The sequence below is a fragment of the Arachis ipaensis genome, chromosome B05, assembly GCF_000816755.2.
Source record: "Arachis ipaensis cultivar K30076 chromosome B05, Araip1.1, whole genome shotgun sequence".
In the NCBI taxonomy this organism is placed as follows: Eukaryota; Viridiplantae; Streptophyta; class Magnoliopsida; order Fabales; family Fabaceae; genus Arachis; species Arachis ipaensis.
The window spans coordinates 141149067-141161056 of record NC_029789.2 but is presented as its reverse complement, the minus strand read 5'-3'; the positions used below and the strand labels follow the sequence as shown (position 1 = coordinate 141161056).

The 11990-nt window shown below is 33.7% G+C and overlaps 1 pseudogene; it reads right to left on the bottom strand.

The window, feature by feature from the left end:
* LOC110272154 overlaps positions 10424-11990 on the bottom strand; it is a 2948-nt pseudogene continuing 1381 nt past the window's right edge.

Below are 11990 nucleotides of genomic sequence, written 5' to 3'. Positions count from 1 at the left end.
TTTACTGTTAAAATTATTAAAACACTAATAATGTACGTGATACGCTTCAAATTCTTCCAATACTTTATCCGACATGATATTATTCAACCATTTTAAAGTGACAATGCAAGTGAATAGACCTACTTCTCCTACTTTTGGGTGTATGTGCCATAATTATCTGATAGGAAAATTATCACATGTTCTATTCTACTAGCATGGAACATCATGTTCTTTTGTACTATCCGGTTTCTATTATATATTTGTCTTGTAGTGAAGAACTTAAAGACAATTTTATCCTTTAAAGCAAAACTAAAATGACCCATTTGTCAATGGTTGAGTTTCTAAATTCCTGGCTTGGCTAAAAATGGGGCGTGAGCCATTATTTGTTCCATTGAGAATTAAATCTTTATGCCATTCTTAAAATACACACCATTAGCAACATATCCTAGCATATTTAGTTTTTATATTTATTAACAAATCATTCAATTTTTTAGTAAAAAATTATAAACATATTCAGCAGCTACCTTAGTAAAAATAATATTATATAAAATAAGTAAATAATATATATCAAAATAAAATTTAATTTTCAAATATTAACATTACAATTAAAAATATTGAACTCTTCTTCTAATTTTTCTTTAAAATTAACTCTTTTACTTTTAATTTGTCTTTTGAAAAACTTAAAAATCTCTTTAATTTCTATCTTTCTTAATACAATATCGTATCAAAAACTTACATTAATTTTGATTTATTTGTTAAATTTAAAAATATAAAAACACATACATTTGTCGAACTGAAATTTTTTTTATAAACTTTTTTTCATTGATTTATTTATAATTTTTCATCATCATCACTATTATTCTATCATTGCCATTATCTATTGCTATTATAATTGTTACTATAATTGTTGTTATTGTCATTATTGTTATTATTAATTATTGGTTAATCGTGAACAAATTCTATTTAATTAATTAATTAATCAATAACAATAATAATTGTGAACAATTTTTTTTAATTCTTTTGTAAATGCAGTCTTTATTAAATTTGAAAAAAATATATATTATTTAAATTATAATTATTTCCATAATTTTTTTAGGTAATCATCTTTTAATAAATGTATGTATTAAGAATATGTTTAATTATTCTGTTGGTCTTTGTAGTTTTATCAAATTTGTAATTAAGTTTTTATATTTTTTTCTAATCACGTTCTTACACTACTTTTAATTTTATAGTCAAGTCTTTTTGTTTCAAAAATATTAAAATCAACGAAATATTCCCTCTAAAAAAATTTTCTAGTCAAAGTTTTAATTAAGTTTTTAATTGTGGGTACATTAAATTTGTATAAAAATATTTCATTAACTCTAAAAATTAATTTTATGAAAAAAATAGTTAAATAAAAATTGATACATAATTTGTTAAAAAAAATTAAGAGGGAGCATTGCCCCTCTTCCTTTACACAAAATTTTGTTTTTGTTTATACATATTAATTTATATATTTTTAATTAAATAATTAACTATTAAAATAATTAAACTTAATATAATAGAATAATCAAATAATAAATAAATAATTTAACTATTTTATAGTACTATAATAAAAAATTTTATGAAAATCAAAGATATCTTTATACACAATAACTAAACTTTTTTTATATACATTGCATGATTATTGTTGTGACACTCGTTCCAAAAAAGAAGAAAAATAATGCCATTTAGTGCAGTTCAGTCAAGACATATCACATATGGCGGCTGGAAAAAAAATGGCTTTTAAAATTAGTCTATAAGGACAAGCTGATAACTTCAATCATACAAAACTTGTTAAAAGAAAAAACGGTTGCATGTCTACATGCACCACCCAACCTTCATGTTCATCTGTGTTTCACTCGCTTAATCTGGACCTTGTATTTTTTTTATTATTATATCTAAATGATTAATGTTGTTGAAATATCATATTTCAAAAAGGACATCGACATGACATACGTGAACATCTTCCTGTCTGATATCCCTAATCTTGATGTTCTTCTTCCAAGTTCTAACCGAGTATTAATTTATATATATTGATGAAGACAAAGTGACAAACCCTTTTGAATCGACCGTACGTTGAAAAAGAGGGGCAGACGCAATTCCTTTCCTTACTACTGTGGTTGGGGATTGGATCGGTACTTAGATACTTAAAAGTTAAAAGGATAAAGTATATATATACTTAAATTTTATTTTATTTTAATTTTATTCAAAACAATAATTTTTTTAACAACGTAAACAATAGGTTAAAAAAAAAAAGTTAATTTTAATTTTAAAAATCAAATTTTAAATTAATTAGATTAATCATAATTTTGATTTTTTTTTTTGCAACCACTCTCTTGCAATCCTGTGCTACCGCTGCTGCTGTTGTATCGCGAACCCAAAGCCTTCGCAGCTACTGTTTCGTTACTTATTTTTTATCAACTTAGTCGGATGTTCATTTTATTATGTATGTAGATGGTTCTTTTCATTCTAAAGTTGATGTTTATTTATTGGTATTTTACTTGATTTGCTTGATTATGCATGCACATGCTTCGCAAGATATTCATTTTACTATGTACAGATGGTTCTTTTCACTAAGATGTGGATGTTTATTTGAATCTTACTATTTGGGTGAACAAAACAACGTGACACACAATGAAAGTGACGAAGACAATACAACGGCGTGGAAGCAAGGGCAGAGGTGCAGCGTTGGAGCAGCTAGCGGCGGAACAAGGCCTCTACTCGGCGACGATGCGACGTCACAGGAGGGAGAAGAAGGCGCGCAATAGCAGCGTCGCTTGCAGGGAGAACAGGGGCAGCGCAACGCATGGAAAAATAAAGTGCAGCGGCAGCGTCGAGAGCAAGGGGCGCGACACAGGGAAGAAGGTGCAGTGACAACGTTGGTTGCAGGGAGCACAGGGCGGCGCAACGCATGGGAGAAGAAGGTGCAGCGGTTGTGCGGCGCGTTGCTTCTTTAGACAGTGGCGGTGGTGGTGAGGTGCGTTGGTAACGGCACGATAGGGAAGGGAAAGTGAAGCGGCTGCAGTAAAAAGAGAGAAAGGTAAAAGGTGAGAGATTAGAATTGTAGTGGAAATAGGATGGGATGTTTTTTATTTTACTAGACCTGCATTCCATTATTCACGTTGTTTGCACCCTCTATTATCTACTTAGCAAAACTTTTTTCCTATACAATATACTGCAACCGTACGTGTATGCTACTTAACATATTAACAATTAGCATGATTTTTGTATATGAAATGTGTCACGTAAGGGGTAAATAACTAAATGGTTAAATTTGTCTTTAAAAGATTATTCGTTTTTAAATTAGTCTCCAAATTCGTCTTTCAAAAATTTTAAATTAATCACGTTAGTCTTTCTGTTATTTTTTTTTGTTGATCGCGCCAAAATTTGTTAATGTGACACGTTAAGTGATACTACAATACACACATAGGAGTCTTAATTGACTATTAGCATGATTTATAGAATTAGATCAAATCAAAATCTAATTGAGGGGAGAACTTGAGGCATTGGAATCCTTCAATTTAGAGTTTATTTGATCTAATTTCATAAACTTATCATGTTAGCCGCCAATTAAGATTACTAGGTATTGGAAAAACTCAACAATAGTTCAAACAAGAACCTGTCTAACAGCGGAAGCACCAAAAATAATTTTCCCACAACCTGTGTGATTAAATAAGCAATACCAAAGATACTCCAAGCAACAAATACAATGACAGAATTTAAATAATCAGACACCCGAATTTTAATGTGGAAAAACTCCCAATAAGAGGGACAAAAAACCCACGAGACCTAGTCCAGTAAAAACTTCCACTATCAAAATAATGGGAACACAAACAGTCTTTCTAGTAGCACTAGGGCATCTCAACAATCAACAAAATACATCATCAAAACTGATGGAATCAACATAAACCCTCCACAAAGTGGGTATCTCAAGTCAGACAAAAGAGAAGACAATACAACTAGAAACTTATATCCTAATGTTCATCTCTACACCAGGAATAACATACTAAAATTTCATAAGAAATGGAGCAAGTTTACCGGGTCAATCGGATAAAAAATGGCTTGCCCTTTTCCCCTAAATTTTCTTCTTCTCCTTCGACGAAGCCTCTGCTTCGTTTCTTTCTTTCTTTTCAATATGAGAGTCTAAAAAACTCTCTCTCCCTTCTCGTGGCTTAAAAGCCACTTTCTTTCATTTATTTATTTATTTTTGTTTTAAAAGTTATGTGGGCCCCATTTGAGATTGGGGACCCACCAACAAATCTCTCCCTTACCAACTCAAGTGGAGATAGGCTGCTCTACCAAGTCCGCCTTCTCTTTGCAAGAATCAAACTTAACTGCAGGTAAAATCTTAGTCATCATATCTGAACAATTATCATCAGTATGGATCTTCTCAAGTGCGTATGACTTCATCTCAAACGCTTGACGTATCCAATGATATCTCACCTCTATGTGCTTCGATCTGGAATGAAACGTAGGATTCTTGCTGAGATGGATAGCAGTCCGACTGTCACAAAATAACACAAACTTCTCTTGATTGATGCTAACTCTTGTAGAAATTTTTTCATCCCACAAGAGTTCCTTAGAAGCTTCAACAATGTATTCTGCCTCTATAGTAGACAAAGCAATATATTTATGAAGTCGAGATTGCCACGACACAGCTCTCTCTGCAAAAGTCATCATATAACCAAAAGTAGACTTCCTTGAATCAGGATCCCCAGTCATATTCGCATCTGTGTAACCATCCAATACAGGTTGGCCACTCCCAAAGCATAAACAAACTCTGAAAGTACCATTAAGGTATCTGAAAATCCACTTCACTGGTTGCCAGTGTTTCTTGCCAGAATTAGAGAGAAACCGACTAACAACTCCAATGGCATGAGCAATATCTGGCCTGGTGCAAACCATAGCATACATCAAACTGCCAACTGCAGATGCATATGGAATCTTCTTCATTTCTGCTTTCTCTTCTTCACTTGTAGGACATTGCCGTGAATTCGGCTTGAAATGACTAGCAAGTGGAGTACTAATAGGTTTGGAATTACTCATGTTAAACCTCTTTAAAAACTTCTCAATATACTTCTACCGTGACAACCACAATTTTCCATTCTTCCTGTCACGAGTGATACTCATGCCAAGAATTTTCTTTGCAGGACCCAAATCTTTCATAGCAAAGGATCTGTTCAAGTCTTTCTTAAGACTTTCAATCTTTTTAGTGTCATGACCAACAATCAACATATCATCAACATAAAGTAAAAGAATTATAAAATCACCATCAGAGAATTTCATAACATACACACAATGATCAGAAGAAGTCTTACTATCCCCATGATCTTTCATGAAGGAATCAAACTTCGTGTACCACTGTCTTAGCACTTGCTTCAGCCCATATAAGCTCTTCTTCATCTCGCATACAAGATGCTCATTTCCTTTAACCTCGAAACCCTCTGGTTGCTCCATATAAATTTCTTTATCTATGTCACTGTGAAGGAATGCAGTCTTCACATCAAGCTGCTCAACCTCTAAATTCAAGCTAGCCGCCAAACTAAGCACAACTCGAATAGAGGACAACTTCACAACTGGAGAGAAAATCTCCTCAAAATCAATACCTTTCTTTTACTCAAAGCCTTTCACAACCATTTGGGCTTTATACCTTGGCCGTGAGACATTTTCATCTACTTTCAATTTGAACATCCATTTATTCTTAAATGCTCTCTTACCCTTCAGTAGCTTCACCAATTCTAACGCATGATTCTCATGCAAGGAATTTTATTTTTTCTTGCATGGCCTTCAACCAATCTTCTTTATGCTCATCAGACATAGCTTCCTGGTAGCTCTCTGGCTCTCCAGTCTCAGTGTTCATCACATACTTATGAGGAGAGTATTTCTGAGAAGGATGACGCTCTCTAGTAGATATTCTCAATTCAGGCTCAACGGGTGGTTCAGGTGGAACTTCAACATCTGGCACCTCAAGTTGAGGTGTAGGTTCATCATGCCAATCATCACCATTATTATCAACTTGTACATATTCCCCATCAACAGAAGGTCAAGTGGAAGGACCAGGTTCATCATCAGCAGAACGTCTAACAGTTATTGCTGACTTATCTGTCTTCTCAAGATCATCAATCGTTTGGTCTTCAACAAAAATCACATTTCAACTTCTAATTATCTTCTTTCTCACCGGATCCCATAATCTTTAACCAAAGTCTTCGTGACCATAACCCATGAAGATACACTGCTTTGACTTTCCATCAAGTTTGGACCTTTCATCTCTTGGAATGTGAACAAAAGCCCTACAGTCGAACACTCGCAAGTGACTATAAGAGACATCTTTTCCTCTTCAAACTTTCTCTAGAACATCACCATTTAGTGGAACTGAAGGAGAAAGGTTGATCAAATCTACCGCAGTCCTCATTGCTTCACCCCAAAAGGATTTAAGCAACTTTGCATGAGAGAACATACACCTGATTCTATCATTGATAGTGTAATTCATTCTCTCTGTAACTCCATTATGTTGAGGAGTTTTAAGAACCATCTTCTCAAACTTAATCTCATGTCTTTTACAATACTCTTCAAACGGACCCCTGTATTCACTACCATTATCTGCTCGAACACATTTCAATTTTCTTCCCGTTTCTCTTTCAACACTTGCATGAAAGTGTTTAAAGATACCGAGCACCTGGTCTTTAGATTTCTAAACAAAAGTCCACACTTTTCGAGAATAATCATTAATAAAAGTAACAAAATACCATGCACCACCTAGTGTCTTAGCATCCATAGTGCAAACATCAGTGTGAACTAAATCTAGAACATGTGATCTCCTATGAGGTCCAGAACTATGAAATGATACTCTAACATACTTTCCAATAAAATAATGACTATAAGTATTTAAAGTTGTATCTTTCGCTGAAAGTGAGTGCTTCTTGGCTAAGACGCTTAGTCCTTTCTCGCTCAAGTGACCAAGACGTATATGCCACAAATCAGAAGAGGAATCATCAGCTACTTTCACCTTTTTTTTGCACAACTTTGCTTGTAACTGATAAAGAGTAGTGAGACTATTGTCTTCTCTAGCAATAATGAGATCCCCTTTAGTAAATCTTGTATTTTCCACTACCAAAGGAAGTGTAATACCCCTCTTGATCCAATGTCTTCACTGAAATGAGATTGAACCACATATCTGGCGCATGCCTAACATTCTTCAACTGCAACTTGCATCTCATGTTGGTTTCAAGCTACATATCACCCATACCAATGATATTACACACTCCTTTACCTCCCAATTTGATTTTGCCAAAATTTTCAGCAGTATAGGAAGTGAAAATTCCACACCTCAGAGTGACATGACATGAGGCACCAGAATCCATAATCCAAGTGGAATCATCACAAACAAGATTCACATAATTTTCATATGTGATAAGAACATCTTCATAAACAATAGCAGCAGTTTCTTTATCACTATCTTTACCTTTGTCTTCGTTTTTTTCTTTGATTGTTCTCTTTTCAAGAACCTACAATACCTCTTGATATGTCCCGACTTGCCACAATGGTGACAAATAAACTCCTTTCTTAGCTTGCACGTTCCTCTTGACTTGCTTCGACTCTCTAACTTGTCAGAACTGTGAGGTTTTCTACTTTGACTTCTCCCCTGTGACTTTGAAATAAGTGCTTCTGACCGGGAGGAGGTATTAGTCAAACCTCGCTCTCTTCTTCTGACTTCTTCATTCAACATGCTCTCTTTGACCATTGCTAACGTCAACTTTTCTTTTGGAGTTGAGTTAGTCAATGTCACAACCAGAACTTTCCAACTATCAGGCAAAGAGCTCAACAACAACAAGGCTTGCAACTCATCATTCAAAGTGATTTTATTATTTGTCAGTTGGTTCGCTGTCTCCTGAAAAATGCTTAAGTGCTCCGGCATTGATTTACCTTCAATATACTTTATATTGACAAGCTTCTTAATCAAGAATGCTTTGTTTTGCACATTCTTCCTCTCATATAACTCCTTTAATTTATTTCACATTTTTTCGGTATTTGTTTTGGTGACAACATGTGGATACATGCTAAGATCAAGCCATTGCCTAATCAAAGCAACTGCCTTCCGATTCAGCTTCTTCCATTTAGCATCGGATTTAGTACCTTTGGATTTATCCCCCTCCATAGGATCATACAAGTCCTTGCTATACAACATATCTTCCATGAGGGTCTTCCAAATCGAGTAATTTTGGGAATTCAATTTGACCATATTTGGTCCATGAGTATTTTCCTCTATTTAATCAGCACAGAGATAAACAACCAAAGCTCTAGATGCCACGTTGTTGGAAAAACTCAACAACATTTCAAATAAGAACCTGTTTAACAGAGGAAGCACAAAAAATAATTTTTTCACAACATGTGTGATTAAATAGGCAATACCAAAGATACTCCAAGCAACAAATAGAATGGCAGAATTTAAATAATTAGACACCAGAATTTTAATGTGGAAAAACTCCCCAAAAAGAGGGATAAAAAATTCACAGGATCTAGTCTAGTAAAAATTTTTACTATCAAAATAATGGGTACACAAACAATCTTCTTAGTAGCACTAGGGCATCTCAACAATCAACAAAATACATCATCAAAACTGATGGAATCAACATAAACCCTTCATAAAGTGGGTATCTCAAAAATACAACTAGCAAATTATATCCTAATGTTCATCTCGACACCAGGAATAACATACTAAAATTTCATAAGAAATGGAACAAGTTTATCGGTTCAATCAGATAAAAAATGGCTTGCCATTTTCCCCCAAATTTTCTTCTTCTCCTTCGACGAAGCCCCTGCTTCGTTACTTTCTTTCTTTTCAATATGAGAGTCTCAAAAACTCTCTCTCCCTTTTTGTGGCTTAAAAGCCACTTTCTTTCATTTATTTATTTATTTTTGTTTTAAAAGTTGTGTAGGCCCCACTTGAGATTGGGGACCCACCAACACTAGGTGTGTGTTGTGGTGTTACTTATCGTATCGCATCAACAAATTTTGATGCCGTTAGCAATAAAAGTGACAGAATGACTAAAATGACTAACTATTAAAAATCTTTGAAAAACAAAATTGAATAAAAAAATCTTTTAGAAAACTAATTTGACTGTTTACTCGTCGCATAAGCAATGCGTATGTGTGTCCACTATTTAAAAGGTTATATAAAAAATATAAATTAATTATAAATCTTTTATTTTTAATGTGTTAAATATATAAAAAATTAATTTTTTTTGTGGGCTTGTGACTGTCGTGCGGTTTCAAAAATAGCAAAGGAGACACCGCGATTTTGAAGATGGTACTCCTGTAACAGTTACCGTCGCCTCTCTTAATATTTTTTTTCTCTGCTACCTTCGATAGACTAACTCAATTTCACTCTTCACCACCTCGAGTTTTCTATTCCCATTTTCTTCTCTTGTTCTTTTTCCTTATTCGTTGTTCTTATTCTCTTCTTTGTTTTTTGTTTTTTGTTTTTTTTATTTTTATTTTTAAAGAATATATACATTAGTATTTTTGTAAAATTATTATTATTTTATTAGAATGATTTTGATTTTTTATTCTGAGATTTTTAAATTCAAATTAAATTTTTGAAAGTGACTAATAAGCAGTAGTTGTTTTCTAGAAATGAGATATTGGTGTATATTTGTTGGAAATTGAATAAAAAATATAGCTTATCAGAGAGGATGGTGTATTAGTTTATTTGGATAGAAATATATCTTATAAAATTGAGTTTAATTTTGACTTGTTGTCATTGAGTTGCTGATGTCAAACTTTCTCCTTCTCCTCTCACTTTAAAATTGAGTTGTTGTTTGAAAGAAGGGATGATTGATGTTGTGATAAGGTGAGATTGATGTTGTGATTAAGTGAGATTGATGGATGAAGAGTGGTGTGATAGTGGTAGTGGTGATGATTGAAAAAGAGGAAGAGGAAAAGAGAGAGGGAGAGGGAGAGGGAGAGAGAGAGAGGTGCGTAGCCATGGTGACGATGATACAAGGATTAGTGGTGAGGTGGGTTTTTTTGTTTAAAGACAAAATTTTTCGAAAAATGTCGATTATGGACAAAATGATAATTTTATAACGTTTTGTAACGTTATTAATTAAATTTAATTTTTAAAAATAAAATTTTATTAATTTAATATATAAAAGAGTAAAATATACTTTTTGTCCCAAAAATTTGCTAAAAGTTTTAAAAATATTCCTAAATTTTGATTTGTTTCAATTTTGTCCATCAAGTTTTCGATTTGCATCAATTTTATCCTAATTACTAATTTTCTGATAATTAATATTTTTCTTTCCAAGTATACCCCCTTCCTTATACTATCATCATCATCACAATCCTCTGTCTCTCCTTCTTTCTCTCTTTTCATCTCACTGTCATCTTCACCACCACCATCATTATTGAGCAACACTGTTAACCTCCTCCTTCATCGTCGCCGGCCAAACTCCTCATTCTCCTTCTTTTTCCTTTCTTCTCCGACCCTCCATCTCCATCACCACCATCTCTGTTGAGCTCCATTCTCGATGACCACCACCATTTTTCTCCTTCTTCGCAGAAACCCAGCACCGTCAAAGCCATCGCTCTTCCTCCTTCTCTGTTAGCAAACCCAGCTTCCTATCTTTTCATTGCATGCATATATCATGTATACCCTAATCAATAATTATACTAATAAATTAGGCCCCTCTTGTATTTGACTGCAAATTGAAGCCTAATTGAAGATCTAAAGCTTTGTTATTACTACTATGGCTTTGTATTTGATGATTTGAAGAATTAAGAAAGTTGCAAGGCTTGAAGATGTTGTAAGTCCTATTATTATTATTATTATCATCTATACTAGTATTAGAAAATTTGAATATGCAAGAATCTTGCTGTGAAGAAGCAGCAGCTTGATATGATGATGGCAGAGATGAATACCAATTACTATTTGATGCTTTCTCGACCAAAAAGTTTGAATCTTGATCATTGGGGTTGAAGCTAATTTGGGATTTTTCACAAATTGTAAAGTCAGAATAGTAGTTGTAAGAAGAAGGATCATAGAACCAAGGGGTGTTACTGTTATTATGATTATGATTATGATGAGAAAAAATCATGATGATTGTTGTTTGGAAAATTGGGCTGTTGAAGATAGTAGTTTATAGTGGCTTTGCTTACTTGAAGCTGCAACCTTTTTTTCTTTATCCTCTTTTCTTTGAGAGCATTTTGGTGCCCACCAAGTACTTGTAAATTTGCAAATTCCTTCAAACAGTATTGGCACTCAAGCTTCTTCTCATTATTATTAGTGGTTATGGTTCTTTGATCTTGTGCTGTGATTTTTTCCCTAAGCTGGGTTTGCTAACAGAGAAGGAGGAAGAGTGATGGTTTTAACGGTGCTGGTTTCCACGAAAAAGAAGAAAAATGGTGGTGGTCATTGAGAATGGGGCTCAACGGAGATGGTGGTGATGGAGATGGAGAGTCGGAAAAGAAAAGAGAAAAAAAGAGAATGAGGGGTTTGGCCAGCGACAATAAAAGAGGAGGTTGACGGTGGTTGCTCAATAATGATAATGGTGGTGGAGTTGACAGTGAGGATGAAAAGAGAGAAAGAAAGAGAGACAGAATTGTGATGATGATAGGTATAAAGGAGGGTTATATTTGAAAAAAAATATTAATTATAAAAAATAAAATAAAATGTTAAAATTAAATCCAAATTTAATTAAATTCAACCCAATCCAACCCAACTCATATACACGCTAGCCTAGCACGTGTTATGTGTATGTGAAAACTCACCTTTTTAGTTTTAAAGCAGGAAACTTCCGGTTCCCCGCATTCGTTATCTTATTAATTTCCCGTACCAAGTCAGACTCACAAGACCCTTTTTTGAGTTTTGAAGCACAAGTTTGGTACCTGCTAAATTTAAGTGCATTAAAAGTTAGTACCTGCTAAATTTCACGTAAAAGTGTAGCCTTATTTACTATTTATTTAATATTAAATAAAATAAAAAATAAAAA